The 25,735-nt window shown below is 40.6% G+C and overlaps 1 long non-coding RNA gene across 1 annotated transcript in view; it reads right to left on the reverse strand.

The window, feature by feature from the left end:
- LOC307103374 overlaps positions 1–19,734 on the reverse strand; it is a 44,733-nt gene extending 24,999 nt beyond the window's left edge. The window contains exon 1 of the long non-coding RNA XR_013813812.1: positions 19,624–19,734. This is a non-coding gene — a long non-coding RNA (uncharacterized lncRNA). The remainder of the gene's footprint in view (positions 1–19,623) is intronic.
- Positions 19,735–25,735: the final 6,001 nt, after the last annotated feature.

Here is a 25,735-nt window from a genome sequence, read left to right on the forward strand (position 1 = left end):
AGAGAGAGAGAGAGAAACATCAATGATGAGAGAGAATCATTGATTGGCTGACTCCTGCACACCGGGATTGAGCCTGAAACCTGGGCATGTACCCTGGACCAGAACTGAACCCGGGAACATTGAGTCCACAGGCCGACGCTCTATACTGTGAGCCAAACAGGCTAGGGCTACTCATTTATTTTTATATTTTGTTTTCATCTGGATCAAAAGAAGATCCAGCCCTAGCCAGTTTGGCTCAGTGGATAGAGCATCGGCCTGCAGACTAAAGGGTCCCAGGTTCGATTCTGGCCAAGGGCACATGCCTGGGTTGCAGGCTCAATCCTCCCCCCGCCCCCTCCCGCAGTAGGGGATGTGCAGGAGGCAGCCAATCAATGATTCTCTCTCATCGTTGATGTTTCTATCTCTCTATCTCTCTCCCTTCCTCTCTGAAATCAAAAAAAGAATATGGTTCCTTAAATGTTAAAAAATAAAAAGAAGATCCATACATTGCCACTGGTTGACATGTCTCTTAAGTCTCTTTAATTTTTAAAGTTCTCTCTTTGTATTCATCTCGCAAATGCCCAACTTATTTTCTTAAAGAAACGTGGGTTTCTTCATAGTCTGGACAAACTGGAATTTTTCTATAGTCTAGAGATTGCTGTATATATTCTCTTGATATCATTTAACATTTTACATCATCAGCGCCCACCCCACTTCCCCCCCTCACACACACACACACACAAACACACACCACTTTTTTTTTTCCTTTTTTGACATGGATGAGATGAATTCAAGATCTTGAGCTGGAACTCAAGGACTACATATTAGATTGAATATGCTCTTTTGAAAGGTGACTGTCTCTGGTGTTGCATTTTCTTTCTACAGATCCTGCCAGTCCAGCAGGTGTCCATAACACTCCCCAATTTGTTTGGAGGGATGAAAGGGTAGCAATAAATTCCAGAACACAAGCCTATTTACTTTCCAGAGTGTTAACTATAAACACCCAGGCCTCGAGTGTCAGAACAGGCAGCATTTGTCTATACAAAGTGCACTCTTCTTTACAACAGCATTTATATACCCAGAAGAGGAAGAAGAAGAAGAAGAAGAAGAAGAAGAAGAAGAAGAAGAAGAAGAAGAAGAAGAAGAAGAAGAAGAAGAAGAAGAAGGGCAACAACAACAAGAGAAGAAAAGTTTAAATATTTAGTATGTTACCCCATGAGTTGGTTTAAGTCATTTCACAAAATCTTAACACAAACATCCTACAGTGTTGATTTTAAAATGGCACAAGCTCCTTCAAAACTCCATGCCCCTCTATTCTTTTTCCTTCCTGTCTCACCTGGCCCCTCAATCCACAAATGGTTTCATTAAAAAGTAATCCACTAGCTTGTTTAGAAGAAAATGCTGAGCTGTTTCCCAATTGGTGATTTGGTTCAGATCCATTTGGTCCACACTCTCCAGCAATCACCTGACAGAACACTGACCTCAAAGAATTAGGACAGTTCATTCAGTTATAACAAAACAAAACAGGACTGCTGTTTAAACACCCTAGGTTTCCTATCCCATTAGGGACATATAGTCGGTTCAGTTTTCTGAACTCTAGGGAGTTATTTGTTTCTTCCTCCTTAAGCAAGTTCTGGCCAATGAGAGCCTGAAGAAACAGCTGGAAGAGGAGCTTTTCCAGGGCACTTTGCAGAGCCTCTGCTTTACCCACTTGGAAGCAGGCTTACCTAAGTCTCCAAGGGGCCTGGTCTGGGAGCTTCTGTGCTGCCCCACAGGAGACTCTGCTCTTCCTCATCATCTTGCTCAACACCCAGGGTGTCCACTCTCTCTCCCCACCGGGTTGCACTTGCGTTAAATATTCTTGTTCAAAGGAAAAAAATAGCAGGCCAAGGATTCTTTCATTGTGTTGCTTCTTAAAAGGCGGGGGTGGGGGGCATTTCTTGAATTAGAATAAACGGAAAGAAAGGGTTTCTACTAGGATCTGGCTAGCTCAGGGGAGTGGGCTCAATGAAGAGGGTGATTCCTTTCCTGCTGAGGGTTCTATGACCTTTGTGATCAAGAACTTGATTCCAGGCAAAATGCAAACCCCTCAGAGAGTACAGAGGTGAACAGTGTACATGCTCTGGAATCTTAAAAACCTGGAATCAAATTCTACCCCTGCCGTTTGGGGCAACTTTGCTTCTCAAGGAATCAAGTTTCTCATCTGTAAATAAGGAAATTAAAATATATGCCTCACATAGCTGTTGTCAGATAAAAATGAGATAGCATATCCAACTTACATCAATTATATTAGATCTCAAATTTCCTTCCTTCTTCTACCCCCAAGGGGTAATACAGTAAACTGTTTCTGAATCAATAAGATGAATTAGTTTGCCATAGCTGTTCCAAGTAGAACAGAGCTGAAATAAAATAATTAATAGATTTTGTCAGGGGAAAAGATTGGGGAGACAGCACTAAAGGATAGGCACTCCCTGGGTTTATAGGGATTTTAAAATAGAGGATGACAAGCCCTGACTAGTTTTTTCAGTGGTTAGAGCATCAGCCCTCAGACCCAAAAGTTTCAGGTTCAATTCCCAGTCAAGGGCATGTACCTTGGTTGCAGGTTCAATCCCCAGCCCAGGTTAGGGCACATACAATATGTCAATCAAACAATATGTCTCTCTCACATTGATTTTTCTCTCTCTCTCCCCCTCCTCCCTCTCTTCCACTCTCTCTAAAAATTGATGGGGAAAAAATATCCTCAAGTAAGGATTAAAAAAAATAGAGGGTGACAAAAAAGGACTAGACTATAGAAGAGCAGAGAGAAAGGCATAGAAGTTAAGTCAGGTGAACCCACCAAAAGTAAATGTCCTCTGTGCTGGCCATTTGCCCCATGCCAGTTCTGATTTCATACCTCATGTCTACCTTTTTGGAGACCTTTAAAATTACACATGAGTGAGAAAGATAAAATAACTCTGGTTGATATATTATTGCCATTTTCAAGACAATGTAAGATAGAGGTTTGAAAAGTTTCAACTAATTTTCTTAGCCAAATGAATCTTTTATATAAAAAATGGCAACATCAAAATCTTACAGGTTGAAATGTAATATCTGTACCTGATTTTCTCTAGGAAAAATGAGTTCTCTCTTCCAAGGGACCCAGATAAACATCCTTGAAAATGTCATTTCATCCTGAGGATATATAAAGTTGCACCCGTCAGGCAAAAATGGGAGAAGGGAATTAACCTAAATTTATTTCCATGAAAGTAGAAATATATTGGAATCCAGTTTTACTGAAGCAGTTGAAATATACAATTTAGTTTTTGTAGTCTCATTAAAGCTGTGGGTAGGTTTTATAAAAAATACATATTGAATCTATAACACATTCTCTACTTTCCTGCATCAGAAAAAGGAAATAAGAACAAATTGAGTGCCCCTGAAGTACTCAGTTCTTCATACAACAATTTAAATTGAGTTGTTGTAGGGATTCCGTTTCTCAGTTGAGGAATCTTCTGTCCATAAGTAACTTGCCCAATAGGTCAGTAAGTAAGGAGGTAGCTTAACCAGGAGGCCCACTCCAGTCTGCCTGTCCCAAAGTCCATGCTCTTTTTATTGCAATGCTCCACTTTGCTGTGACAACAAACGAACAACATGTGAGAAAGTGCTTAGTAGGCATTTAGTGAATGTTGGTTTTCTTAAATCCTCTCTCTTCAAAACTTGTAATGCAGCTCATCATATTAGTCAGTGCCTGGTCTCCACCAAAATTTAAGGGTCAGAGGTTCTAAGCATCTACCTGCAAGGATACAGAGTTAGAGAGGGGCAAGGCATTTTCTGAGAGTGTCACACACACACACACACACACACACACACACACACTAAATTGAACACACAGGATTCAAGATTAAGGGCTAAATGGAAAAATAAACTACATCTAATAGGTCTATATGAAAGTGGAAAATGAGTGTTACAGACCCCCCCCCCCCCCCCAAATAGCAAGTAGATGTAGTTAGAGAACTGAAATTATGGAGGCAGAAGATTGTTTGGGAGGAAGAGATAAAATCTGGAAGGGTCGTTATATCTATCAGCAGGAAGCAGCAGCCTGGCCAGCAATCCCAGCAGAGAACTTTGCACATGATAGGTGCTCAAAAACATCTGCCGAATGACTTATGGCAACTTGGCCGTTCTCTTAGCAGTTACAGCTTGTCATGCATGCGTTTGACTACAGCATTTGCTTTTTTATAATGAAAGTGGCTGGAAGGAATACATATTGCTGTAGTCTAGTTAAGTCAACAAATAAGAATAGCAGGTAAAGCTTGATAGTTAGTGTAGCGTGTCCCTTGTCCTAATTCCTGAGGTGAACTGAAACCTTTATCAAAGGCCCTGGGCCAGGCCCTTCTGAGCAGTTAGCTTAAGACGCACTGAGAAATGTTATTCAGAGTCTAGTTACTCACACCACCAAAGTAAGAGGGGAAAGTGAAAAATAATCTGTAGAAGTTCCCAAGGTATCTAGGGCTTGTGTCTGGAAATTGACAAGCTGAGCTCCAGAAAGGCAAGGTTTATGTGTACTCCTTTCCTAAATTCCTAAATTAAAGTTGAAGAACAAATTAGGACACCAGTTTTTATGAACTAATATCACCTGTTCTGTGCAAAACATTTTTTAGCTTAAGAGATGTTCCTTAAACATGTTTTTTTTTCCCTCTTAACATTTTTAAAGCATATTCTGAAAGAAATTTAACATAAGCTTGTTTCCTTTACTCATCAAACTAATGCCCGTTAGTTGGAGTTGATGACCAAATATCTTGCCATTAAAAACAGGAAATTATGTGTTGTTGTTTTTCACTTGATTAAAACTTGGATTTAAAATATGTTGCCTAAATCTTCAAGTGAGATCTAAATAAAACCAAGCATTTTCTACGCCTTGCTCTCAATCTCATGCTTGGCTTTCAGAGCTCCTTGACATGTGCAATACACCTTTTAGTGAGGATCCTGGGGGACACTGGTGATACTGAAACAACACAAAAAAAGTCAACTTCCTCTGAGTCCTGTCAATTAACTCTTTAAGATCCTTTAAAGCAATGTAAGGATTAGCTGTTTATTCTGGTCAGAAAAATTGGTTGGAATCTTTACCACCACCTAGAGGTCATTGAACTGAACTGGAAAAAAAATGTTATTAAGGTGACTTGGAAGTCCCAGACATATTATGGTTTTTCCATGTCAGACTGAACTGACATATATATTTAGTCCCTTGGGGAAACAAATGATCTTCAGAAAAGAGGTTGTTGCCAGCCTCCCACACATAAAGCAGGTCAAGGAATGAGGAAGATCAACTGGGAAAGAAGTTATTCCAAGAATATTTCTGACTTAAGTTAAAGTTGCCACTTCTTATAGCAGCAACTACAATTTGAAGATACATGTTCAACTCCTGCTCTGGGGGGTCAGCCATCAACATCATCATTGTGCTTCCTGGTGGAGAATGGCACTAGAAGCAAAAAGAAATGAATATGTTGGGATTCAACCTTTTTATAGTTGTAGAATTCTTTATATTCTAGTCCTGGTCATTACTGATGTAATTAGGCAAGACCAAAAGTGAGTCAAAAGATGCAAGTTTAATACATCTTCCAGGATTTTATTTCCTGAAAATAAGGAGCATTTTCTTTTATTGTTTAGGGAACAGATAAAAAACTTCCCACCTGAGAATATGACTTAGCCATAAAAAAGAAGGACATTTTGCCATCTGCAACAACACAAATGAACCTAGAGGGTATTTGTGCTGTGTAAAATAAGTCAGACTGAGAAAGACAAATGCCACATGATTTTACTTAGATGTAAAATCTAAAAAATAAAATAGATGAACAAACAAAACAGAAACAAACTCATAGACACAGAGAACAAACTGATGATTATCAGATGGGAGGAGCATTAGAGGGATGGATAAAAGGGGAAGGGATTAAGAAGTACAAACTTGTAGTTCTGAAATAGTCATGGGGATATAAAGTATAGCATAGGGAATATAGTCAATAATATTGTAATTGGTATGTATGGTATCAGATAGGTACTAGATTTATTGGGGTAAGCACTTAAGTTATACAAATATCTAATCACTATCTTGTACACCTTAAACAAATATAATATTGTATGTCAGTGGTAATTGAAAAAATAAAAATTATCAGTCACTGTTAAAAAATTTTCCCATCAGACATTTGAGAGGAAGAAAATGAAATAAAAAATAAGAAGGATCTCTTTTTCTTCTGTGCACTACTTTAAAGGAATTATGATTTAGACTTCTATGATTTAGACTTTGCCTCTCAGTAAGGATCTCAGTCCATTGGCATGTACACAGCCATCACTTTTAACTAAAGTTGCTGGTGACTCTGAAACCACTGTAGGTCTACTCAGGGTTTGAATGGACTTCTTCTCTGTGGGACACTGGCAAAAAGGTTAGTTCTGAGCCACCAGATTCCAAGGCCCTTCCCACAACCAATTAGACATTCTGGTGGAGGTTCTAGAATTGATTCCTTTCTGCAATGGGGTTTAGGACCTGTGGTCAATGGAGCAGGCTATTATCTAGTCTATAGGGAACCTCACTAATCCATAACTACTTAATCAAGATCCTCCCTGGAGACCAGGGGAGCTTGTGGACACCTCCCCTGCCCCCTCCCTCTAATCCTCTCCAAGTCACAAGTATCTCCCTAGAAAGAGCTTGTACACATGTTTGAAGCCACACCTTTAGTGGTTGTTACCCAAGGGATGGGCCTTAAATTGCTGGCTCTGAGAGCCAACAGGGCTTGCATTCTTGAATCCTACAGGACAGTAGCAAACAAAGAAGCAGTTCTTAATGGGTTCAGGGGTACCCTCATGGCATAATACCTGGACCAGGCCCAGAGAAAGCAAGCAAAAATGCCCATCTTTCAGTTTTTCCCTGGAAGTGGCCTAACTACACACTTTTCCAGCTGCTGTTTGAAGGTCTGGTTCTAATCAATCTGCATCTGGGTGCTGACTGAAATCCTCCCCTTTGGGACACTGATAGGTTTCATAAACCCTCAACTCTTGGATGGCACCAAGAACAAGGTGTTTTCCAGGTTTGAGAGAAAACTAAGAGTCAGATTGATTGACTCACTGAAGTCAGAAGAACAATGCATGAGGAAAGTGAGAACTTAAACAAAATAATAGAAAATACTAAAATATACCAAACAGAAATCACAGATCTGAAGAATATAATAACTGAACTTGAAAATTCAATAGAGGGGTTGAACAGCAGACTAGACCACACAGAAGAAAGGATCAACAAACTCAAAGACAGGGCAGTGAAATCCATTCAGTCAGAGGGGCAAAAAGGAAAAAGAATAAAAAAGAGTGAAGCAAGTTTAAGAAATTTATGGCACACCAATATACATAGTCCCCCACTTATTCACAGAAGATACATTCCAAGACCCCAGTGGATATCTGAAACTACAGATAGTACCAAACATGGAAAATGTTTTCTGTTTATGTTTTCCACCCACAAATTTAATGCCTTTTCCATATTAATAAGCACTTGTTACATACTGTGGTCATAACTTTTACAGTTTGAAGTGCAACAACAAAACTACCAAAAATTTATTTTTCCATCTTCACAGTTTGACAGAGAGAAGAGAAAAATATATATTTTTATTGATTTCAGAGAGGAGGGAGAGTGAGAGACAGTTGGAAACATCAATGATGAAAGAGAATCATTGATTGGCTGCCTCCTACAACCCCCCCCCCCCCCCCCCACTGGGAATCAGGCCCAAAACTCGGGCATGTGTCCTGACCAGGAATCGAACCATGACCTCCTGGTAATAAGTCAATGCTCAATCACTGAGCCATGCCAGTTGGATGAGATTTGTTCTTATAGATTTTACCTACCTCAGTATATGATTACTTTTTCTTTCCTTGTTAAACTGAGAACTTTCACCTTTCCACTTAAATACTTTACAGCTTCTCTTTGGCCTATGCAAATTGCCAGCATCACTACACATTGGAGCCATTTTTAAGTAAGGGTTACTCAAACACAAGCACAGGAATCAGGAAAGTCAATCTGATAACCAAAATGGCTCCTAAGTGATTATAGGTGGATAGTATATACAGATAGATATACTACTGGACAAAGGGATAATTTATATCCAGGCAGGATGGAGTGGGATGATACAAGATTTCATCATATTATTCAGAATGGCACACAATTTAAAACTTATGAATTGTTTATTACTGGAATATTTCATTTAATATTTTTAGACTGTAGTTGACTGTGGTAACTGAAACCACAGAAAGCAAAAACACAAATAAGTTGAGACTATTATGCATTGTAGAGGTCCCAGAAGGAGAAAAGAGAGAAAAGGGGGGCAGAAAGCTTATTGAAAGAAATAATGTCTGATATCTTTCCTAACCTGGGGAAAGAAATAGACATCCAGATCCAGAAATCTAAGGAATTCCAAACAAGATGAATCCTAGAAGACCCACACTAAGACACATTATAATTAAATTGTCAAAAGTTAAAGATAACAAGAGTATCTTAAAAGCATCAAGGAAAAGGGAACTTGTTACATACAAGATAACCGCAATAAGACTATCAGCAGATTTTTTTTAGGAGAAACTTTGCAGGCCAAAAGGGAGTGGCAGGACATGTTCAGAGTACTGAAAGAAAAAACTGCCAACCAAGACTATTCTATCCAGCAAAGCTGTCCTTCAGAATTGTAGGACAGAGAGTTTTACACAAGCAAAAGCTGACTGACCTTTTAAAAAAAAAAAGTAAAAGGGAGTTTTTCAAGCAGAAACAAAAAGACACTAATTAGTAACAGGAAAATATACCAATGTATAAAACTCACTGATAAAGGTAAATATATAGTTAAATTCAGAATACTCTAAGGTAGTAATGTTGGGAGGTTACTCTAGTATAAAAGGTTAAAAGAAAAAACATGTTTAAAAAACATGTAGATATAATAACTTGTCACACAATGTAAAAAGATATAAATTGTGACATCAAAGCCATAAATTGGAGGGGGAGAATGTACATATCTAGAGTTTTGTATATATTTTAAGTTAAGTTGTTATAAGCTTAAAATAGACTGTTATCAATATAAGATCTATATATATTTATATCTATATATATATATATATATATATATAAAAGGCTAATATGCTAAGTGTCCGACCACCTGACCAGTCACTATGACACACACTGACCACCAGGGGCAGACACTCAATGCAGGAGCTGCTGTGATGCACACAGAGAAATGGCATCGCGGATCTGGTGCCCACAAAGCAACAGTCAGCTTCCCCCAAGTAGAATACAGGCCCCACCACCACCCCAGAGTGACAGCCCACCAAATCGCAGCTGATGCGGCCAAGACCCCATGGTGCAAAATGCAGCCACAGTCCAGCCCAGCCCAGGAAATGGAGGCTGTGGGCGCCAGGTAATGACGTCATGTAGCAATGCCCGGCTTCCTGTCCCTAGCGACGACTAGCCTCCTTGCAGTTTCTTCATCCCAGGACTACAATTTTCTTTATAGCCAGGTGCGAACATTTCACACTTTAACCAAATGTCTGTGAAGTGTTTTCACGTGTCTCATCTCATTTGATCCTCACAGAAATCCTGGAGTAGGTAGCTAGGAGACTCAGTGGAATCCTATTTTCTTTTCATTAGCTGGAAAACGGAGATTTAGTAAGTTTAGAAACTTGACCCTACTGAAAATAAATAAGATATGGTGGACCTTGAAAATGACTTCAGGTTTTCTCACTGTGTAGAATATAGTCAAACACTGCTGCAGTTAAATATTTCACTCTTTGTTCTCCCTGCGTGATCTATAATAATAATCTGCTTTATGTTGATATTTACTGCTGTGTTACTGACAATTACCTGAAAGAGAAGTTGGGGTGCTTCACTGGGCTGGAAAAAGTTTAGTTACATCAGAAAGCAGGTCTAATTAAGCAAGTTTATTCTATATCTATAAAAGGCTAAGTTGACTCCTGCATGCGCAATACATATAAAGCTCTTGCTGGTGCCAATCGCACATGTGTGTTTTGATCTGTCATTTTCTATCATGAATTTGGTTGACACTTCTATTATAGAGAAAGGGCAAATAGCGATATTAAAATATTTCTTCTAACTAATTTCCTTTCAATGTGCATGAATTTGTGCACCGGGCCACTAGTATTTCATAAAAAGATGAAATAAATCACCATCATAGGGCCAAATCATTACAGTGCCACCTAGTGGTCCAAACTCTTGCCCAGAACAGCCTACTGTGAGTGGAGCTGAATGGAGCTATCCCCGTAGGCTATGTAGAGAGTGAGGAAGGGGAGGGCAAGCAGACTTCCTCGTGTCTTCCATGTGCTGTGTTTGGTATAATGAATGACTGCTTGACAGCCAATGTGAGTTGAGGTTAGTGAGAAAAATTAACAGAACCAATTCCCTTCCCAACTGGATGATTTAAAAATGAACTGTGTCCAGATGGTTTTCATTACATGTAACTGGAAAGTATGTGCTTTTTTCAGGTTTGCCCATTTTTGTGTCTGAAAGTGTGGTGGGGTATCAAATGGTCTTCTGTGATTAGAAGCTCTGTCTCTCTATAGTGATGCCAGAGAAAAGTTGGCCTCAGGAATCTCAGAGCATTTCATCCTTCCACTCAAGAAAAGTGTCTTCCACCCAATGAGCTTCTTTGAAACATGAGGACAATACAGTTCACTGAGACACTCTGCTTGTAATTAACTGCCTTGGGGCCCAGAGTACTAAGATGAAAGCTTGGCATCCTTCTTTCATTTACAAAGAAACCATTCAGACTTCTTTTGATTAAAGCAACCAGAGTTGCCCATGGAAAAAATTAGTACCTTTAAAAACAAGAGCCAAAAGTAAGTTTGAGACATCTCTTTCAAATTAATCAAAATGAGAATGCCAAGGAAAATGCAATGGGAGAAGTTTGGACATGCTATATATTTGCGGCAAACCAGCTTTCAGTAATATCCAAGATAATATGGGGAAAAGACACTGCCATGTGGATGTCAGAAAGTGTCAAATTAATCCAAATGGGTGAGAATTAGATTGATTGAGTTGGAATCATGCAAAGGTGAGGGTCTCTTGAGACACACTTGCGGGTTCTAAGCCTAGACTAGAACAGTTACAGAAATATAAGTGCTATGTAAAGAGAGAGTCTCAAGATTTCTCCTCTACCATAGATACTCCAAGATGAGCACCAAACTGAAGTGTAGGTTGTTCGACCTAAAGGAAACTTTGTAACATATAAGGGAAGCAAGAAGCGAGTGGGTAGGAGAGCATTAGAGCCCAAAGAGTGCCGGAAGCCAATTCCAGCTTGTCAGCAGGGCTGAATCATCTGGGAATGGCTAAAAGGCATTTTCCCAAACCTGAAAAGGATACATAAATTGATTGCTTGCTGCCAGACAGCTGAGGGCATCTCAATCTACATGCTATTGCCTCCTATTGGCCAAACACCTGAACAGCCAAAGGCAGTTTCTCCCAAACCTGACAATCTGACAATGGATTCTGTACCTAACCCTACCCTTTGATGTGTATATCTCCACCTTGCCTTAGGACAATTTGTATTAATAAAAAGCAAGGGGTCCTGAGACAAGGAGAATTTAGTTCCTTTAGCTAAGTCTCATCTGACTCCCTATAATGTCTTTCAAAATTATGTTTTGTCTCTGGACTCTTATTTAATTTACACACAGCCCCTTCTCCAGATTTCTGAACTCCCCCTTGCAGATGCCAAAAAAGACCACTGGCATTAAAAGAGTCCACTGCCCTGGTGCCAATTTCAAGATGCACACCCTAACTAACATAACTCCTTTCATCCTTAAAGGGCTATCCAGACTGTTTATTTTTTCATTAAGAAAACTACAACTCAGAATCTACTTAAATTACACTGTGAAACCTGGGGCCCCCATACTAAAACTTACAGAGGGTTAGGTTTTGTGATTACAAACAGAAATGCCTGAGAAATTGATTTTTTTTTCTTGTAGATTTGAGGGTAGGTAAAAGCAGAAATACTCATTAAAAGTACCGTTAACTTTATTATATGAAAACCTATATTTCTCTAAGGATGATGGTGATTGGTGATCAGAATTATGACTAACTAGAGGCCTGGTGCATGAAATTCGTGCACAGGGGGAGGGTGTATCCCTCAGCCCAGCCTGTACCCTCTCCAATCTGGGACCCCTTGAGGGAGATTCAACTGCCTGGGATCGGGCTTAAACAGGCAGTCGGACATCCCTCTCACAATCCAGGACTACTGGCTCCCAACCGCTCGCCTGCCTGCCTGCCTGATTGCCCCTAACCACTTCTGCCTGCCAGCCTGATCATCCCCTAACCACTCCCCTGACAGCCTGATTGATACCTTAACTGCTCCTCTGCCAGCCCAATTGCCCCTAACTGCCCTCCTCTGCCAACCTGGTCCCCCCCCCAACTGCCCTCCCCTGCAGGCCTGGTTCCCCCCAACTGCCCTCCCCTGCTGGCCATCTTGGGGTGGCCATCTTGTGTCCACATGGGGACGGCCATCTTGTGTGTGAAGTGATGGTCAATTTGCATATCACCTCTTTATTATATAGGATTATAACCATTTATTGAAATGGTTAGGCGCAACATAAAGCATTGGTTCTAAGGAATTTAGTTGTTTCTTATGATGTCATAGTACTTCAAACTGCACCAAGTCCCTAGACACCCTATATAACATGCAATCAGAAATACTGTCATGTGTGTAGAAACAAAGACATACATTTTCAAGTGAGAGAGCCAATGGCATCCAGAGTGACTGGGTACATCATCTTATGACTCTGTCCTGTTGCAAGACACCACTGAATACAGCTCTCTGCCAGCCCTGCCCCTTCTAGTGGTTATCTGTTAATGAGGCCTAGCTTTCCTGCAGAGTTTTAATTACACTTGGTTGAGTTTATGCTAACCTCACATTAGTGAAATGGCCTGGTCTTGAACTTATAGGAGATAAAAATGTCACTGGAGAGGGAGGACTTGCCTGGAGAGACTGCCGACTATGACCACACTTCCCATATCACTGAAAAGACTGGATTCCTTGATGGTTTTTCATTTTATTATTTAACTGCCCTTTCTAAAAGATCAGTCTCCCCTTTCATCTCTCCACCACAGAAACCATGAAGAGGTATAAGTTCTTTAAGTTGAAAATTGATAAGAAAGAACAAGTCCTTGATTTAGAATTAAGCGTTTTCAGCTTGAAGGCTGTCCTGTCTTTCCTGTAGCCCTAAGTGTATATGCTTGGCTATTCATAGTGACCCAACCTGCTCTTCTGGTCCAACATTCCCACCAGAAGGACACCTGTGGAGCAAAAGAAAAGTGTGGTCTCTCTATCCAGCTTCTTATTTTTTATTGGTTTATAATAATTAAGATTTAATTGAGGTGACTCGAAATGAATTTAATTGAAATGTTTACAATGATGGCTGTTTCATGCTTGGGGAACAAACATTTACTTATTCAAATTTATTCATGCAAGAATATTTTGTCATCGTAAGTGCGTGGTCAAACAAAAGTCTTTTATAAAATGTATCCTAATATACAGTGGGGATGAAAGAAATCCAAAAAATATAGAAATCCAAAAAATATAGAGCCCAAACTTGCCAAATAAGAATGACAGGGTTAACCTTACCATAGCAATAGAGAGGGAACCATATTGGAACCAATGAAAAACTACATCTAAAATTTAGCACCTTGAAAATGTTTTTATTTTCTTTTCAGAGGCTTGCATTTCTGTGCAAAGGATTTCAGAAAAGGGCTACATTCTTGGAGAAATGCTTAAAAATACTGAGGCTTTTGAAAGCAAAGCATGCTCCAGAGTAGGCTGTTCATTTTGGTTTTGGGTGGAATCATTTCCAGGAACACAGACCATTCGAGTTCATAAAATACAAGCTTGAGTTCCAGCAGTATGGACTTTGAGTAGATTTCACTACTCAGTCCAGAACATACACTTGAAAGGAAACAAACAAGGCTTTAAGCCCAACTTCAAGTTTTCCAGGGACAAGCCATGGGTGTTCAGAGGTCTGGGGTAGGAAACTGGGGTACTCTAGCCAGAAGTAAAAGTAAGTGTGCTATAACATCGCCCTGCAGAGGAATGAGCTACCCATCTGGCCTCAACCAACCAGCTTAATTTGGGGCTTTTAGCAACATTTACTAAATCCTGGCACCATCCAAAAGTCCAAAGGAACAACTGCTTATTTGGTGCAGATGTCAGAAAGAAAGATCAGATGGGAGACCTGCTTTGATACTCTGCTGATTTTCTCCAATAGAATTCCCACAAAAGTTAAGACCATGTTTTTGTTTTTGTTTGTTGGAAGCAATGTCCATTTCTTGTGTGTCTGGGATATTATGGAGAAGGGGAAGGATATCCCTGCATCAGTAAACTTCGAATATCTGAAAATTCCAGTACAGAGAGACACAGTAAGCCCAAAGGCCCAGGGCATTTAGTTTTAGGGTATGATAATCACTTAGGTAACAAATCTAAGTTGAATTTGTCTTATCCCAGGACACAAGTAAAATGAGCCAAAAATAAAAGTACTGGGTCTAGATCAGTCACCAAGTGAATATTCTCAGCAACTGTCAAATGTTGGTCATAATTTGGCAAAGAATGTGACTGGGCTCTTCTGAGAAATAGGGATAGTTTGATGGATAGACTCCTGGGGTCAAGAACCACAAGAAGAAAATTGTGTTCCTTCTGCTCAGCCTAATGGATCTGTACTACTTTCTTCAAAATATTGTTCCTCTTCTCATCTCTGTTTCTTTACTTTTGCTACCTGAGATACTTGAAATGCCCTCACTTAAGACCTCTGCCTGTTGACTCCCTACTCATGCTTCACTATCCACTCAAACGCCACCTCCTTCATGAGTTCTTCCCAGCCTGAAGTTACTTCTCCTTCTTTTGGGCCCTTGTGTCTCAGGGTACTTGGGTATTTCTTTGCACTGATATTATTAGTAAGCTTGTTTTATTCATCCTACTAGATTGTAAACTCTTAAGAAAAAAATGTGTGTACATATATCTTATTAATGCATGTTAATAGTAATGTTTATTATTAGTATTGTTATTATTATGACTATTTGAATCTCCCTTGCCTGGCATAGTCTCTGGACCACAATGGATGTCAAATGCTTGGATATTAATTCAATAAACTAAGCACCACTGCCTGGGACAGGAAAAGACCTACCTATAAATTCAACTTCCCTCTAAGAATGTAATTTCTTGAAGACTACTCATATAATCAAGATGTCAGCAGAGTCTCACTGCACCTTGCCACCCAGAGATCTGATAATCGTGTCTAAATCCTAATTCTATTGCTTGAGATAATCCAAAACCCTCCTCACAAATTCTGCAAATTCTTGTACCAAGTTTCCTCCTGCATCTCTCAGCCTCAATTCTCTTGCCTCCAGGCCCACTGCCTCTGTTTTTTGTCACCTTAAACAGCTTGTCAAACCATCTCTTCTCTCATTTCAGCAAGAAGTTCAACTAGAGCAGCAAGCATCTGCGATGGTTTACTAGACTTTATTCATATCACAGCACAGGAGTGTTTTGGCAAGTTTGGGCTCCTCTACCATTCCATTTTTGCTTCCCCTCATCATTCTGGAAGCATAAATAAATCCCTTCTCCCTTGCCTTATACTGGCAACTATACCCACACCAGGTCCCTTGGGGTCTCACTTATTACCTCAAAGGGCTTATTAAAGTATTTCTTGCAGATGTATATAGTGCTTTTGCAAGAAGAATTCTAAAGAATGTTTTCTTCATTCATTGCCGGACAATCTGCCATTGTATTGAACCAAGATATAAGAAGCCTGTTTGGGATCTTCTGGTTTTCCATATTCCTAGACCCAAACTAATCAGAAACTTTTAACTCTTTCACTTCAGTCTTGTTTGTTTTCAATTGTAGCTCCTAATTCTTTTGTATTTATTCATTCATTTGTTTATCTGAGATACCTACTGTGTGCCATGCACTTATTTTACAAAACTAACCAGACAGATCCCTTATCATTGGGAACCTGGTTGAAACTGAGCCTGACTTACCTATTTGTTCACCTGGTCTAAAGGAAATAGTTCTGGATGTTTCCTTTTACACTAAGAGGTAGCTGCCCCTACTACAACCCAAGGTTCAGTGACCAAGGTCCAAATTTCTATGCTTTTAGTAGACACTTGGGAAAACTATGGCTTAAGTGTCTTACTTTAGTAGGATAAATTAGTAATAAAATTAAACATATTAAACTGGATATTAGACCTAAGGAAATAGCTGAAACCCAAAATAATTAGTTGAAAGTTAAAAAATGGTCTAACTTATTCAGTACTTTTGGGATAGATGAGGATACTCTGAAAATAGCTCCTTTTATGACCTTTGAAGTGTTCCTACTAAGACCAAATATTTCTCTTCCTTGAATATAAATACTTTCCTTTAAATATCCTTGAAATGTTTTATCAACATCTAGGGCTAAAACACTATGTACCTTCGTTCATTATCAAAAAAAAGAAGCCAAATATTTTTAAATGCTTGTAATATTTTTAAACCACTGTGCCAAAAAAACAAACGTACTTTCTGACTTCCTGAATTGTAGAAAGAAGAGAGAAAGCTGTATTAAAAATAAAGTGACTTTTGCTGGAACTATAAAGGAAAGAACAGAAAGGAAGTAATAGATACTAAGTACTTTTGTGTATGTGCCAAGTGCTGCACTAGACACGTTATCTGACATCTCATTTAATCCTGAGAGGCAATCTCCGCAGAGTAAATATTCTATTGTTGTCGGAACTTTGGAGATAAGGAGACGGAGGTGAGGCCCACATCAGACCCATGACCATAGCGCTCATTCTTTTTAATGTCGCTCAGTTTAAATAGGGGCTTGAGTAGTGTCCTTACAGAAGTAACATCTGAGATAATGAACAATCCCCCCCTCCCCGCAACACACACACACAACTGCAAAATTCCTAAGATGCTTTGCCTACAAATTATTAACCTGCAACTCATAATTTCACAGGAAGTTTTGTTTGTATGAGGATTATAGTTAAGACATACTCATTTGTAGGGGGAAATATATTTCTCATATTTCCTTGGGTAGCTGCTAGTCCGAAAGGGCAAAGAGCTATGGATGGGGTTGTTTACATTCCTTTGTTACCTGCCTCTTATCACGTTTTGTGTAAATAACATCACTAACACAGGAGCTGATAAAATAGATCATTTTAAAATCCAAAGAGATTCTAGAGGTTATCTAGTCTTGTGTTTCTCAAATGTTGATCTGTATACAGACTACATCAGAATCACATGGTTAGTGTTTTAAAATTACGGATTTCTAAGCCTCTCCCTAGGCTTTCTTTAATAAAATCTTCAAGGCAGCACACTGAGAATCTGCATTTTCAAGTTTCTCATTTGATTGTCAGGCATAAACCGGCTCTGGAACCATTCATCCAAGTCCATCTCTACTTCAGCAAAGTCCCCTCCAACACCCTTCCACACACACACACATACACACGTGTAGATAGCGTCACTATAAACACGTGTAAGAACAGATCATTTACAGCCTCAGAGAAAGTTTGTTTTTATTTTTTTCATGTGATGACCCTATTGTTTTGAAGGTTTTTCTTAATTTAACTTAAAATATGTCATAACTTCCATTCATTGGTCTCAATTCTGTCCTTCAAAAGATAGGTAGAATACAAGGAATCCTTCAGAACATGAGCCTTTAAATATTCAGACTGCTAAAAGAATTTCCCTTAGGCCGTTTCTTCTCTGAGCAAGTCAGTCCTTCAATCCTTCGTTATAGGTCACAAACTCAATGACATTCCCTCTATCATAAAGAAAGCAGGTGAAGGGATTACCCAAAAAACATATATAGTAACACATAGATACAGACAACCATGTGGTGATGGCCAGAGGGGGTGAGGGGTAGGTGGAGGTGGGCAAAGGGGGAGGGGAAGATAGGGACAAAAAGAGACTTTGCTTGGGGCAATGGGAGCACAATGCAGTGTGCAGATGATGTTTTATTGAGTTGTACTCTTGAAACCTGAATGGTTTTGAAAATCAATGTCACCCCAATAAATTGAATTAAAAACAAATTTATAAAAATAAATTTTAAAAAATATAGTTCATAGATCAAACCCACATGACCAACAAATATAAAAATGAACTAATAGTAGAGAGTGCAAATTAAAATAACAGTGTTATATTATTTTACATCCATCAGAATGACAAAAATTAAAAACAGCAATAATATTTATTGTTGATGGAGACATAAAGAGAAGAATATTCTTTTATACTCCTGGGGAAAATGTACAGTCACAAACTTTCTGGAAAAAATCTGCCACATCTGTTAAAGTTGAAACTACATATAAACTTTGATTCAGCAATCCCACTTTTGATCATGTATCCCATAGATATTAAAAACTTATGTACAAGAAAAATGACAAGTTTTGGCAAGAGTGTGGAACCAAAACTATCATACACTCCTGGTAGAAGTGTAAATTGATACCATCACCTTGAAAACCTGTTTGTCAGTGTCTTTTAAATCTGAACATATGTATACGTTGTGATGTAGCAATACCACTCTTCGTGTATGCCCTGCAGAGATGTAGACATATATGTTTACCAGAAGAAATGTAGAAGAATGTTGACTGAAGTACCATTTATATAAATCTAAACCTGGAAGGCATCCAACCACTTATGAGGAGTAGAATGGACAAGTTAATTGTCATATTCATGTGATAGTAAACTGTACAGGAATAAGAATGAGCACATTATAGCTCCACGCATCAATATGGATGAACCTCACATAAAAAAGCCAGGCATGAGAGAGTACAAGGTTATGATTACATTTATATACCGTTCAAAACACACACACAATTCAGGGAGGTCGGAGGCTGGCTGTCAGTGACCAGAGGAGGCCCATTACTTCTGGGGGCTGGTGATTTCAGTTTCTTGGCCCGGGTGCTAATTATATGAGTATGTTCTGTCTTTAAAGATCCACGGAGCTGTAGACCTCCAATTTGTGCACCAAACTGTTGTTTTCAAACAACAGTCACATGCATAAGATTTTTAATGCATTGTTCTTAGAGACAAACTATAAATAAAGCTGAGGTTCTAAATGAATTACTATGTATCCATATTATAAATATTATACAGCCACTTAGACGAGTGAATTGGTATTATGCCAAATGATTTAAAATTATTTTCATGAGATATTAATGGATAAGGAAAGGAAGATGAAGAAAATTATATGTAGTATCCCATTTTGGTAAAGCAAACAGTAACCAAAGTAAGAACAAAGCACATATTGTATATGTTAAACACTTAATCCTCGTAACAACCCTATGATGTTCATAGAATTATTATTCCCACTTACAAATGAAGAAACAGAACAAGATAGATTAAGTGATTCACCCAAAGTTACAATGCTGGTAAATGGTGAAATACCTAGAAGCTAGAGATTTCTATCATTGCAATGTCGAGCCACATAGAGAACTCCTTTTATTATTATTGAGTCATTTACAATTTTTTTTTTAGAAATGGATGCTCTGTATGATGCAAGCCAGCTAATCTTACCATCCAGTCAATGTTTAAACATCCTTTCACAAGACTCATACTAGCTAGTATTTACGGACCACTTACTCTGGCACAGGTCAGGCAAGGGTCTAAGCCCTTTACTTACCTTTCCATTAAACAACCCAACCACGCATGAAGAAACACTGCTGATAGTCTACATCCTGTAGATCAGTACCGAGTTCTGTGCCTCATCTTCTCTAGCCAGTCCTACTGGCCCCTTAGGAACACCCATGCTCTTTTCTATGACTTAATGGAAGTCACATGCTCTGAAGTCAGCAGATCCGGGTCTGTATCAAATCCCAGCCTCTTACCAGTCACGGGATTTGAGCAAGTTATTCAGCTTCCACATGAAATTCTATAACAAGATCTTAATGGAGTGGTGAGGAACACGTGAGTAAAAGAAGATAAATTAGGAACATACCACCTGGAATATTGCAGGCCACCTGTGAATGTTAATGACCTTTTGAATAAGGAATACCCTTCACTCTCATATTCCATTCTCATGAAAGTCCATGAATGATGGGGAAAAAATATTGTTCTATTTAATTTTTAAAACTGTAGCAGTACAGCTTTGTAGCGCAAAGATGACTATTTAAGTTCTGCAGACTTAATATTTATACTATTTATTGACTACTACTGTGTGCAGAAACTGTTATGTATTTGATATATTATCTCACTTAATCCTCCTACCTCTAAAAGACAGTCAGTACTCATATTAGCACTTAACCTTTATTCCAACCTCCTTCTGGTGTGCTTTTCTCTACTATAGAGGCTAGAAACCGAAAAACTACATTTTCCAGACTGCCTTATATCTGGAGTTCTGGCTGGGATTTGTGATTCCCAAGTTAGATGAGATTTGGAAGGCAGAAATGAGGTAGAGGCCTTACTGCTGATGTTTTCACTGGCGATAGGATAATGGAGCTGTATGCTTTTCACTGGCATCCGTCGTTGCTACATGGTGCTATCAGGCAGGGCATGGGGCATTCATCTCACTGGTACCAATTGTAGCAGGCATGGTGAAAGTTAGCAGCAATCTCCTAACCATGGTTGCTTCCTAATTGTAAGGGCTCCTGAGGCACAAGGAGCTCATGTCTTCCTGGGAAGAGGCAAGAGATCCCTTTGACTCGTTTCTGAGGTTGGCTTTTGGAAATCTCTCTCTCTCTCTCTACACACACACACACACACACACACACACACACACACACAAACGCACACACATTAATTTTTTTTCTAAATTTGACAGTATTTTGAAGACATCATATCTTTTTACTCCTTTTACTAAATATCTATTTTCTAAGAACAAAACAGTTATCAAATTCAGGAAATTTAATATTGACAAAATACTTTAATGTACAATCAATCATACACCAATTCCACCAATTGTCCTGATAATACCTCGCAAAGCAATTTTTGGTACATTATCCAATCCAACAGCACATTGATATTCTTTAGAGGTTGTAGGGAACCAATACATTATTTTGAAAATATTTATTTATCACAAAGTAATTTTATTCTTAATGTGGGTTTTACATAAAGTTTTTTCATAGATAGGCCAACCCATTCCCATTAAAGAGATCAGCCCAGTCCTGAAAGGACCAGATTTGTGAAGGTAAATTTCCTTACCCATTCGCTGCAGCATCAAATTGCTCTTTTCAATGCAAAAATAAACAAATAAATAAATAAATAAATAAATAAATAAATAAATAAATAAAGGGAAAGATTTGAACCATCTGTTTGTTATGTGCCGTGGCCTAAGAGGTGAGGGGAAACAAACTTGTTTTGATTTTTCTGTCAAAACCCTGGCATGTGGACCCTTTGTTTTCTCAATTAATTGTAGGATCTTGACTGATGAATGGGCATTCTTTAACCTGAGCTGACCATTTGGAATTTAAAATTAGCACTGTAATTATATTTACTGGGCCACTGATTGAAGGGAAATTGCACTCGGCTGATGAATTTGCATGTTGTGAAATGGGTCATGGTAGCAGATGGCCTTCCAAAAAACAAAAAATAACACTGGAGTTGGTTGCTCTCTCTCCTGGCTTCCATAATTGAGCCCTGCTGTATGAGAGTTTGAGTGCTCGAATCAGGTCAGGGAAATTTGGAGTGTCAGGAGAGGTAATCAAAAGGAGCAATAAGCTGTCAAAGAATAATATTGTAATCTTAAGATAAATTGCCATATATGTAAATATGCATATAAAGCTAAGGCTAGATGTTAAATTATAATTTACATTTATTTACTAAATGTTCACTCTCAGGCACTATTCTAGATACCTTGCATGTATTGTCTTGTTTAATCTGCACCAGAAACCTATGAATAACGATTATTACAGTCTGCATTTTATAAGAAAACTAGAGGCCCGGTGCACGGAATTCATGCACAGGGGGTATGTGTCCCTCAGCCAAGCCTGCACCCTCTCCAATCTGGGACCCCTTGAGGGATGTCCAACTGCCCGTTTAGGCCCGATCCCGGTAGGATCGGGCCTAAACGGGCAGTTGGACATCCCTCTCACAATCCAGGACTGCTGGCTTCCAACTGCTCGCCTGCCTGCCTTCCTGATTGCCCCTAACCACTTCCGCCTGCCAGCCTGATCACCCCCTAACCACTCCCCTGCCAGCCTGATTGATGCCTAACTGCTCCCCTGCCAGCCTGTTTGCCCCTAACTGCCCTCCCCTGCAGGCCTGGTCACCCCTAACTGTCCTCCCCTGCAGGTCTGGTCACCCCTAACTGCCCTCCCCTGCAGGCCTGTGTACCCCCCAACTGCCCTTCCCTGCAGGCCTGGTCGCCCCCAACTTCCCTCCTCTGCCGGCCTGGTCACCCCTAACTGCCCTCCCCTGCAGGCTTGATCACCCCCAACTGCCCTCCCTTGCAGTCCTGGTCCCTCCCAACTACCCTCCCCTGCTGGCCATCTTGTGACAGCCATCTTGTGTCCTCATGGGGGCAGAATCTTTGACCACATGGGGGCAGCCATCTTGTGTGTTGGAGTGGTCAATTTGCATATTACTCTTTTATTAGATAGGATTGAGATTCAGAGAGTAAGTTGGCAAAATTCAATATAAATGTTTTAGTCACATGAAATATTTCATTGATGCCCCAGGATATTATACTTATACTAGAGGCCCGGTGCATGAAAATTCATGCACTGGAGGGGTGGGGGGGTCCCACAGCCTGGCCTGCACCCTCTCACAGTCTGGAAGCCCTCAGGGGTGGGAGGTGATCCAGCGATCAGGGGAAGGCGATGTCCCTATCACACCTCTGCTGCTGCCACTGCTGGCAGCTCAAGCCTCGGCTGGCCCTGGTTACCTGAGTCTCGGGTGGCCCTGGGCAGCAGGGCAGCCACCATCCCATCCAAGACTTGCCTGCATTAGGGCGTCGGCTGGGCAGCCCCATCCAAGGCTTTCGTGCGCCTCGGGCTGGCCCTGGGTGGCTGGGCATCCACCATCCAAGGCTTACCTGCACCTTGGGCCAGCCCTGGACAGCTGGGCAGCCACCATCTGAAGCACAGGCAAGCCTTGGGCCATCCCTGGGGACTGGGGGACTCTGGAGGCAGGCGTGCAGAGTGTCCAGACTCTCCTGGGGGCGGGTCCAGCTGCGCCACATGCCTGCTGCCCTGGTGGGGCTGAGGGGACTGGGAGCCGCCATCTTGTGGCTATGGGCGCCGCCATCTTTGAGGGCGTGGGAGTTAATTAGCATATTCCCTCCTTATTGGCTGTGGGTGCTGCCATCTTTGTGAGGGCATGATGGTCAATTAGCATATTCCCTCATTGTTAGATAGGATTAAGTTCAAAAAGGTAATATTTAGATCATGTTTTCCAAATACCACTTTCCCACTTAAAACAAAACAAAGGAAAACAAGAGATGAAGAAATGAAGAGCATTCTAGGTCTGGTGCTGGAAATGTACAAGATGAGCCTAGGACATTTTATCTTACCAAATAGCAAGAAATATATCAAAAACTATTGGGATTGGGTCCAAGGGACTCAGGAGTTCTTATTGGGTAAAGAGGGACAAATTTGAGAATCAATAAGGATGATAATTAAAATGGATTTAAACACATAAAATATATTTATTTAAACACATAAAATATTTCTAAATCCATCATTACATAATAATATCAAAACAGCAACATACTGATAATTCTTTAAAGATTCTAGGAAACCAATGCATTATGTAATGCATTGGGTCAGTAGAGAAAAAGAATCAAGCTTTTTCCCTTTTTTTCTATAAAAACTGTACCTCATGTAATCAAATATTCAACAATGGGAAGTTTCTTTTTTACAGAAGTAATCTAACTAATGAATGAAGAAGGAATAATATAAATATCACAGTTTGAAACTCTTAATGAATTAGTGTTTCTAGGCAATGATCAACACGGCTGATGACATAAAAAATGAAACATTATACTCTTCTTGGTAGAAGTATTCCACACCAGCTACCTGTATATAATGGGTGCTGAAGAAACCAACTAGACTCTTTAATCTTCTTTTTCTCACAGGAAATACAGAGGACAGAGGCACATGCTAAGTGACACCATGAGATGCAATCCAGACTAGAGGAAAATCAGACAAAAGGACCAGTTTTAAAAAACACACATAACAATAATAATAGCTGAAGTGTAAGAAGGGAAAACCTGCACATTAAAGACACTTAAGAAATTATTATTAATCAATGATAATATATAGACCTTTTTATATTCTATTTCAAACAGACCATAAAACACAAGAAAACAAACTAAAATCATATCTATAAAATCTATATCATCCTACCTAATAAAAGGGTAATATGCAAATTGACCACACCTTCGCTACGCCCAAGCCACGCCCACCAGCCAATCAGGGCAAGTATGCAAATAAACCCAACCAAGATGGCTACAGCCACAGAGAGCAAGGTTTCCCAGGCAACAGAGGAAGCCAAGCTTTCCGCATGCCCTTGCCAGGCCTAAGCCTCCACTCAAGCTACAAAGTTTCAATTATAGAAGGTAAACAAATTCAAACAGAATGGCGGCAGCCACGGAGCTGGAGAGAGCAGGCCAAGGTTGCCCGCTGCAGCGGAGAAAGCAAAGCTTTTCGCACACCCTGGCCGGGCCCAGGCCTCCGCTTAAGGCTACAAAGTTTCAGTCATAGAAGGTGAATTAACCCCAACAGAAATGGCTGCTGGCCACAGAGCAAACAGGAGGTTTGGCTCCACTCCAGGCTACAAAGTTTCAATTGTAGAAGGTAAATAAATTCCAGATACCAGGGCCGCCGCTTGGGTTGCAAGGGGGCATGGCCGGCCTGCAAACCACCACAGGCCCCTTGCTCAGGCTGCCCCATGCCCCAAGGGAACCCCCACCCTGATCCGGGACACCCTTCAGGGCAAACCATCTGGCCCCCACTCGTGCACCAGGCCTCTATCCTATCTAATAAAAGAGTAATATGCAGATTGACCATCACTCCAACACACAAGATGGCTGCCCCCATGTGGTCAAAGATCCTGCCCCCATGTGGACACAAGATGGCCACCACAAGATGGCCAGCAGGGGAGGGCAGTTGGGAGGCACCTGGCCTGCAAGGGAGGGCAGTTGGAGGCAATCAACCCTGCAGGGGAGGGCAATTAGGGGTGACCGGGCCGGCAGAGGAGGGAAGTTGGGGGCAAACAGGCTGGCAGGGGAGCAGTTAGGCATCAATCAGGCTGGCAGCGGAGTGGTTAGCGGGTGATCAGGCTGGCAGGCAGAAGCGGTTAGGGGCAATCAGGAAGGCAGGCAGGTGAGCAGTTGGGAGCCAGCAGTCCTGGATTGTGAGAGGGATGTCCAACTGCCCGTTTAGGCCCGATCCTAGGATTGGGCCTAAACGGGCAGTCAGACATCCCTCGAGGGGTCCCAGATTGGAGAGGGTGCAGGCTGGGCTGAGGGACACCCCCCCCTCTGTGCACGAATTTTGTGCACCGGGCCTCTAGTAATATCTATAATCAGAAAAGTAGGAACACTGATCACTTAGGGTCATCAGGCAGGCAGAGGTGGTTAGGGGCAATCAGGTAGGCAGGCAGGCAGGCAAGCAGTTAGGAGTCAGTGGTCCCAGATTGCGAGAGGCAGTTGTATATTCCCCGAGGGGTCCCGGATTGGAGAGTGTGCAGGCCGAGCTCAGGGACTCCCCCCGACCTGTGCACAAATTTCATGTACCAGGCCTCTAGTGATATTATAATTGTGTTGTAAAAGGAGAGTTTTTGTCATTAGAGATAAA

Source organism: Cnephaeus nilssonii, assembly GCF_951640355.1.
Source record: "Cnephaeus nilssonii genome assembly, chromosome: 7".
Taxonomy (NCBI): domain Eukaryota; kingdom Metazoa; phylum Chordata; class Mammalia; order Chiroptera; family Vespertilionidae; genus Cnephaeus; species Cnephaeus nilssonii.